The following is a 9,972-nucleotide window of genomic DNA, read 5'->3' as shown; positions in this document are numbered from 1 at the left end:
TTATTTATATATAATTTTTGAATCTCTAAGGGAGTCTCGTTTAAGTATAGAGGAATGACGTAATTGTTTGCTCTGGTGCCATATATATTTGTAGATTTAGGTAATTTAAATGACATGTTTGTTCCTGTAAATTGTCTTAGATGAGGCAGTCTTTGAATTTCTCGAAGGAATTTAGATTCATTTATATCTGACAATATACGGAATTTCACTTTATCAAAGACATTTATAACCTTGCAATGTTTAAATAGTGCAAGGTCCGTATTTTCTTTGTGTTTATAAAAATAATTTGGAACGATAGTTTTAAGAATTATTTTTTGTAATTTGTATATATGTATCCTCTAAATATGACTTGTACGTCCTTCCGTAACTGCTTAGACCGTAGTTTATAACGGAATCCGCCAGAGCCATATATAATAATCTTAGGGCACTATAAGGTAACTTATATTTTAAATATGCAAGTTTACAAAGCACCGATCTCAATTTAGCACAAACATGGTTTTTATGAGGTCCCCAATTGGGTCTATTATCAATCACAAGCCCAAGGTACGAGTATTCTTGTACATTTTCTATTTAAATACAATCACACGTCTGTATTGGATTGTGGAAACAACGGTGGTGGTGGGCGATATAGTATATAGTAGCGGTTCATTTTGTGTTTTATGATGAGAAGAATGTACATACATAAGTTTAGTTTTGTCAATATTAATAACCACTCCGACATCATGAGCCCACATACACATATTATTGAAATCTGATTGCATATCATGTTCTGCTAATTTAAGGTTTTTGTTTGCAACAACCAAACAAGTGTCATCTGCAAATTGGTACACTGAGGCTTTTGTGATTACACCACACATATCATTTACATATAGTAAGTATTCTAAAGGACCTAAGATTGAGCCTTGAGCACAGCCACATAGGTATCATAGTGCTTTTAGTGTTTAATACTTTCACTGATGTACAACGATTATTATGATAGCTTTTGATTAAGTTAAGAAATGGTCCCTGTATCACATTTTGCGAGAGCTTTTCAAAAAGTATGTCGTAATTTAGAACATCAAAAGCCTTGCTGAAATCAATAAACATCATTAATATATTTAGTTTATTATTTAGATGACCATTTATTTCATTAGAGAATTTTTCTAAAAGTTGCGAAGTACTCTTGTTTTTTGAAAACCAAATTGATTTTCGTTTATTATATTGTTTTTGGTTAGAAAAGCATTTATTTTATCACAAATATATCGCTCTATTATTTTATTTATGCTCGATAAAATTGTTATTGGACGATAATTATTGTAATCATTCCTTTCGGCTTTTTTTCTATATTGGTCGTACTATTCCTATCTTTAATAGGTCTGGATAAATGCCAGTTTTAATGGAGCAGTTTATGAGGTGTGTTAATATTGGGACCATCTTTTCTGAAATATATTTTAGGTCATAGGCTCGTATGCCATCATAACCTGGACTTTTATCAATATTAAGTTTTTTTTAAATTTGACTTACTTCTTCCTTTGTTGCTTTTCCAATCCAGATAGCGCGGTCAGCAATGTTATTATATACATTAGGGTTTAGCAGTTTTAAGAGTTCTGGTAACTTATTATAAATTTTAACTGACATTGGGTAGGGACCGGAACTGTGTAATGTTAATTTAGAGTTAGTTCGCATAAGATTATTTTTATAGCGAGGTGTGATGTGCCGGGGCACGTCTATGATTTTAGTGTATAGATTTGGGTGTTTTCTTACATATTTCAAATATATATGTGCACGGTAAAGTAAAAATATTTAGTTTTTGAAAATGAGGTTTGCAGCTTTCTCTTTGTTTAATATTTGCAAGCACACGAATACATTTATTCTGTAAAATAAAGAGTTCGTGTGCATCTACACTGTTGCCCCACAGTATGACGCCGTAGTTTAGCCACGCTTGTGCGTAGGCGTGGTAGGCTGTCACTGTTGTTTTTAAATTTGTAGATTTCTTTAGTTCTCTTAAAGCGTATATAAATTGTGATAATTTTAATTTGTTTTTTTGTATATGTGATTTAAAATTCACATTAGAATCTATATTTATACCCAGCAGAGAGAAATTTTGAACACATTCTAATTTTGTTTTATTATATGTATAATTTATGTCTAGTTCCTTTTTTAGCCTCGGTCTAAATTGCATTAATTTTGTTTTACTGAAATTGATCTCTAATTATGATCGCCTAGCCACTCCTTTACCTTATTTATAATTGTTTCCATTTTTTCATTAAGTTTGTTACTATTTATACAAGGGAACACAACGGAAAAATCGTCTGCAAACATAACACAATGTACATCAATAAGTTTCGGAAGGTCATTGATGTAAATAAGAAAGAGGACACATCCGAGTACGAACCCCTGAGGAATCGAGTCCCGCACCTGCTGTCAATTATCGAGTAGTAGTTTGATATTTGTAGTTAAACATGATGTTCCTTTAAAATAGATAAAATGATTCACACATTAAATGGTAAACAATACCAAAAACCACACTCACATATAATAATTATTAATTGAAGAAATACTAGCGCATATAAATGGACGACGTTCTCAAGGCGTTGAGTGTTTTAGAAAGACAAATATCTGAAGAATTCTCAAGCAGAAACCCCAGCCCTCGCTTCCATTTTGACCCGACACTAGATTCAGTTTCGTACCAACGAGTTTGGACAACAGAGTGTCTGAACCACTCCGTCAGTCATTGTGGGCGCTAACAATTTATAAATCAGTTATTATGTAAATATATGTACAAGTTCCCGCACCGCTGCCTCCCTCGCGAATGTTACATCAACGAACTAGTGATATTGTCGCCGCGCGTCGCATTTCTGTACACTCTCAAATTAATTGTTGTCTGAATACTTTAGTAGTGTGGTGGAGAGAATCCGAGCGATACACTCTAGTGGTATGTATGTATGTATGCATGTGTGTGTATATGCAGGTGAGATGACGTCACCCCGCGGGGCCGGGTCTCTCCCTCGCGGGCGCACCTCGCGACACGGAGCACGTGAGTACCTCGTGTCTTCACTGGATATTATATAATATGTGCTCAACTAAATAACTCTTGAGGATTTCTTGTAATCTGTTAACATTCATATTATTTTTAACTCACTCAGGTAAATTCGCACAGATTTTATTTAAAATAATAAGTCAAATGATGACACCGTAAACGTTGGTTTAAACCACTCGTCACTTCTGCCTGAAGTACATTTTCCCCACAGTGTCATCTTTATAATCTATATACTTATAATATATCTGTAGAGATCAAATTTCTGTACAAAGAATAAGAATTATCAAAACCGAGTCAAGGGGATGTAAGAAAAGAAGTAGAACAAGTCCCGATTTTTTTGAAATTTTTCGTTTCTCTGTCTGTTTGTACGGGCTAATCTCTCAAACTATTGGACCGATTTAATTGAATTTTTAATTTTGCATGATGATACTTTACATCCCCGGTCAACATGGACAGTAAAAAACCTTTATTTACTCAAATAGCGTAGTACACCAAAACTTTTGCACATAATTTAATAATATTTGGCATGTTGATACCTTATATTGCCGTTCAAAATCATAGATTCTTTTCATCCCATCAAATTAAAGAGTTCCCGTGGGACAGTTGAAAACCTCTAGTTACTTATATTGCGTAGTTCACAACAACTTATGCACCTAATTTAGTAAAATTTTTGATGTTGATAACCTTAAATTGCCGGTCAACACTTTAAATACTTTTCATCCCAGAAAATTAGAGTTCCCGTGGGATAGTTAAAAAACTATAGTTTCTTATACAGCTTAGTACACAACAAGTTATGAATCTAATTTAATATTATTTGGCATATTGATAATTATATTGCCGGTCAACATCTTGGATACCTTTCATCATGGAAAACAACGAGTTCCCGTAGGAAAAATAAAATACTATAGTTTCTTATATAGCTTAGTACACAACAAGTTATTCACCTAATTTAGTTGATACCTTATATTGCCGGTAAAACAAGTAAGTACGTAGGTCACACTAAATGTTTTGCGTAACTTAAAATAACATGTTATACCTTTTATCCGACTCCAAAAATTACAATAATCTTAACTAGAATTAGAATAATTAATTAGATTGTATAAAAATTCGCAATTATTTTTATACTTTTTAGTGCATTTTATATCTAGTGTTTTTGAAGTTGGTTGTTTTTTTTGTTAAAAAAACTTTTATTTTATGATTCTTAGTGAATTTGAAGTAACTAACAATTTGGCTAAATATGTGTAGATATACAAAATTTTTCAATGCAGCAGTAAGCGCTTTGCAATTTGATTACAGACAGTAAGAAATTCTGCCTCAGATCGCACCCTTACTGTAAGTCGTTAAGGAGTCCCATTGATCATCATATTCGACTACGACAATAACTTGGCGATAACTATGTTATGGTAGATGACTTAAATATCGAAATACCATAAAAAAGATTCGGCCGAGTATCGTTAATTTGCTCCTAAGAATTGAAGAGTTCCGTTTCTTTGTCATGGATTCCGTAATCAGAACCTCACCAAACTCATTAAACTATCTTTGAAGTATATCCTTTCCTATAAAAAAAAAATCATCGAAATCGGTAGGCGTGATTTTGAGATATTCCACTTTGCTATACGTATGTATAGCAAATTTAAGACTTTAATGGTTTTCTCATGGATGCCATCGTCAGATCTAGACCAAATTACAGTGGGACCACACGGGAAGCACCAGCTTTCAAATAAAAAAAGAATTATCAACTTCGGTTCACCTAGTCGAAAGTTTCGAGGTAACAAACAAACAAAAAACATACCGACGAATTCAGAACCTCCTCCTTTTTTGAAGTCTGTTAAAAATATTAAGTTTATTGCTTTTCAAAATACTTTCCTTTACATTTTAAAATTTTTTTCATGTGATCGAACCATTTTTTAAAACAGAAGGACCATAGATCTGAAGGCATGTTTTCTACGTGCTGATTGTACGCTATCACTGCCTCTTCGGAATTGGTAAAAGTTAAACCTCTCATCAAATCTTTGATTTTGGGGAAAATACAAAAATCACAGGGTGCTAGGTCGGGCCTATGTGCTGGATGGGATATGTACATTTTCGGAAGCTAAAATTGACTTACAAAACTAAGTTTGGAAGCGTTGTTGATCATTTTTTTACCAAAGTTACTCGCCTGCCTCACTTTAGTTAGCCTGTTCTCATCTTCAAACACCCATTCACAAGATTGCTGTCTCCTGTGACAATGTCATAAACAGCATTAGAATGTCCGTGGTCGTAGTTCATTAGCATCTGTGAGCACCATTCCACGCGAGCCCGCTTCTGCACCGCTGTCAGTTCATGAGGGAACCAACGACAACAAAGTTTCAGAACTTTCAATTCTTCATGACGTACGGTATTCTACTGTGGGTTCATGCTGCTGACATTGATATAGTGTTTTCTCTGCAAATGAGAGCTGTTTGTGCTATATATCAGCTTGGTTATAGACACTCTTTCAAAGAAAAATTTAAAGAAATAAATATTATGACTGTTCATTGTCAGTACATTTATGAAAATTTAATATACGTTCACAAAAATCGTCACCCTTTTGCTCTTAATAGTGATTATCATTATTATAACACTAGAAATAAGGGATTGCTTGTAACTAATTCTAGTAGGCTTTATAAGGTACATAAAGCTTTAAGGGTAAATGTATACACTTTTATAATAAAGTCCCTCCACTGTTCAGGCATTATCTATAAATAAATTTAAATCTTAATATATATAAATTACGTGACATATTGTTTGTCCGCGATGGACTCCTAAACTAATGAACGGATTTTAATGAGGATTACTTCATCGAGTCCAGTTCAGTCCAACTTGAGAGATAGGTTAGATTTTATTTCGATTTGAGACTTATAATTATTTTTAATTTATATTTGTTTTGTATGGACATATTTTCTATGAGAGAAGTTATTGACGCGCAGTTTGACAGTTTTGCTGTGAAACAATTTCATTATAACAACAGGGAGAATATTTTACGAAATAATTCTTAATGTTATGAAAGAAATATTATTGACAAGTTCATTAAAAACAGTATTTTATTTATTATGTACAGAACAACGTCTGTTGGGTCAGCTAGTGGTTTATAAAATATGGCTCAGTCGTAAATCCTATTACTCCACAGCTGAATATCTAAGTGATCGGACAGCTTGGGACTAGATTATGATTATTTTATAGCGATTTATTGAAAAGTGCGCAAAAAAGAATGCTGTGAGTTTCTTACGCCGCTTCTTCTCTCTCAGAGCGCCATTTATTTCTATATTAGAAATGGCATCAAAAAGAACTCTTAAGGAATCAATTTTGAGAAAATAAATGCCTTTTATGCCTTTCAGGTAAAATTTTCTGAATTTGGCTCATACCAATCCCCAATAGTCCCGAGTTGTCTCATAGGTAACCTGCAGGTTTTCTTCAATTAGCTGCTTAACAGTAGCCCCATATGATTATTTTCTTTGATGGCAGTTGAAGGCCGCCCTTCACGAAATTTGTCATGTAAAGAAAACCGACCTCTCTCAAATTCAGCAAATCATCGCCTCACGGTGCTCAAGCAAGGTGCTTCTCTCGTAAAAGAATTTTGAAGACTAGCGGCACTGTCTTGCGGACAGAGAGATCTTTTAAAATCATAAAAATCATCCCTCTAAAATATTTTCGACTTAATTCCATTTTCATTGCGTACGTAGAACTTTTATGTGTGATAAAAAACAATTGACAAATGATTTTCCGCCAATTATTTTTTTTTTACTAAGAAGGCTGCAACGTTTCAAAAAATATAACATTCGAAATTCAAATAGTTCCGATTAGCTAGAAGTGCAAAAATTCTAGTGTGCCCCATGTATTATAATATTTAAAAATCCCATAAACATCCATACATCGATACATACTAAACTTAATCTGACAACTCTGTGAAAATCTCAGCCCTACCATCCGGCTTTCCAAAGAAGTATCTACTCACATTATAAATAAGAAAGTTTGTATGAATGTATGGATGTCTGGATGTATGGACCTGTGAAAATCTCAGCCCTACCTTCTGGCTATCTAACGAAGTATCTACTAATATTATAAATACCAAAGTTTGTTATTCTTACAAACTTTATATATGGACGTCTGGACGTATGGATATATGTCTGTTGCTCTTATTATATGGATTTTATTCAAATTCAAATATTTTTATTCAAAATAGGATGTGAAATCACTTATTGAAAGTCAAAAAAAAACTACCACCCATTCCAAAGTGAATGCCTCAGGCCTGAGACAGGGCGCAACAAACTCAGCGGGCTTTTTTTTTCATCAAAAATATGTTTTACAATTAAAGTAACATTTACAAAGTAACATTGTACAATCCGCGTAGAAGATCAATCGCCTCTAGTACAATGTACCCGATGTCTCACGGAAAGCGACACTGCAAGAGCTTCGCCGACTTGTGTAGCCACTGTGCCATTTAAGATCAGAATGTGCTGAATGGCTTGCGGGAACGGCCCCATCATGCAAGAACTGCTCGACAGCGAAGTACGACCAAAAAGAACACAACGCATTCAGCCAAGCATGCCCGATCCGGAAACGGTGGGACACATTGGCTAGATCGTCTGTGTCGTACTGCTAAGGGCACCCAGACAGCATCAAACCCGTACCTTATTCTGCAAGCAAATCTCCAAAGAATAAAGTTGGACACCGAGGAGCTCATATTAGAAGCGGAAAAACGCAAAGAGACGCTGGCGCTCATACTTATTTATTAAATTTTATAGAAATAACTACGGATTAAACTCTCCCATTCAACTCATATGTGTAAATTCAAATTCAAATATTTTTATTCAAAATAGGATGTGAAATCACTTATTGAAAGTCAAAAAAAACTACCACCCATTCCAAAGTGAATGCCTCAGGCCTGAGAAAAATGGGCGCAACAAACTCAGCGGGCTTTTTTTTTCATCAAAAATATGTTTTACAATTAAAGTAACATTTATAAAGTAACATTGTACAATTAAACTTATTATTTAATAGCTTGAGGGCGGTCGTTCCATTCCCAATCTGTGGTATCATTAAGAAAGTCATTTATGTTATAGTAACCTTTACCACACAAACGTTTTTTAACAATTCTTTTGAATAAATTAATACTTTTGTTTTGAACATTTTCTGGGATCTTGTTGTAAAAGCATATACATCGCCCCACAAAAGACTTACTAACTCGACTTAGCCGAGTAGTAGGCATCATCAGTTTATGTCTGTTCCTGGTGTTAACATTATTTTTATAACAGTTTCTGGCAAATTCACTTATGTGCCTATGAACATATATTACATTATCAAGAATATATTGAGAAGCAACAGTCAAGATGTTAATTTCTTTGAATTTTACTCTCAATGATTCTCTAGGACCTAGGTTATAAATAGCGCGAATAGCCCTCTTCTGCACAAATATTGTATTAATATCGGCAGCGTTGCCCCATAGCAATATACCATAGGACATAATACTATGGAAATAACTAAAGTATACTAGTCGCGCCGTATCTATGTCAGTTAATTGTCTAATCTTTTTAAACGCGTATGCTGCAGAACTAAGTCTGTTCGCCAATCCTTCAATATGGAAGTTGTAATTGGAAAGTTCCCCATTGTAATTTGGAATCTAGAGTTATGCCAAGAAATATAGCAGATTCCACCGGTTCTATCACCTCTCCGTTTAACAAAACATTTGTATTTACATTTTTGACATTTGGTACGGTAAATTTAATGAATTTAGTTTTCTTGCTATTTAACAATAGGTTATTAGCGCTAAACGAGTACACGATGTCAGATAAAATATCGTTCACTTCTTCAAACATAGCTTGGTTTCTTTTCACTTTGAAAATCAGTGAAGTGTCGTCCGCAAACAATACTACCTTATGTTTTTTCTCTATAAGATTAGGAAGATCATTTATATAGATAAGGAAGAGGAACGGTCCAAGATTAGACCCTTGTGGTACCCCCATACTGAGAGGAGTCCCAGGAGATCTCCTGCCATTCACGTCGACCCTGTGAATTCTATTGTTTAGATATGAAGTCAGAAGATCGAGCGCAGTTCCTTTTATGCCATAGTGGTATAGCTTCCTGACCAGCGTTGAATGTTGAACACAATCAAAAGCCTTAGATAAATCACAGAAAATGCCAAGTGCATTCTGCGATTCCTCCCAGGCATCAAAAATATTCTTGATCAGCTCAACACCTGCATCCGTTGTTGAACGTCCCCTAGTAAAGCCAAATTGTTTCAAATGAAGTAACTTATGAGAGTTAAAGTAAGAAAGCATTTGGCTTAAAATTATTTTTTCAAAAATTTTACTAAGGTTCGGCAAAACCGACACAGGACGATAGTTGTTCTGGTCAGAAGAGCACCCCGACTTAAATATTGGTGTAATTTTACTATGTTTCAGAAGGTCAGGAAACACGCCACGATTAATACAATTATTAAATACTATCGCAAGATATGGTGCTATGACATCAATTATTGAACTTATTATTTTAACAGAAATGCCCCATATATCAGCAGTTTTTTTCATGTCTAGAGATTTAAAAGTTTTAATTATTTCTCCAGGACTAACAAAACTAAAATTGAAACTTTGTTGATACCCTATCACATTTTCATATATGTGGAGTTCACATATGTGGAGGAGACAAGAGTGTTTGTGATAATAACTGGAATCTCAGAAAAAAAAATTCTCAAAAGCAGTAGCAACTTCCTGCTGAGATTGAATTATTGTATTGTTTATTGATAGATTATATTCAATATTGCGGTCTTTCAAGCTTCCAGATTCCCAGTTAATAACATTCCAAGTCATCTTTATTTTATTTGGTGCATTTTTAATTATTTGTCTGATATGCATAGACTTTGCAATAAAACAAACACTTTTAAATAATTTAGAGTATTTTTTAACATACTCAAGAAAAGATGCATCATGATTATACAA

The sequence above is a fragment of the Leptidea sinapis genome, chromosome 2 (assembly GCF_905404315.1).
Source record: "Leptidea sinapis chromosome 2, ilLepSina1.1, whole genome shotgun sequence".
NCBI lineage: Eukaryota > Metazoa > Arthropoda > Insecta > Lepidoptera > Pieridae > Leptidea > Leptidea sinapis.
Note: the sequence above shows the minus strand (reverse complement) of the source record.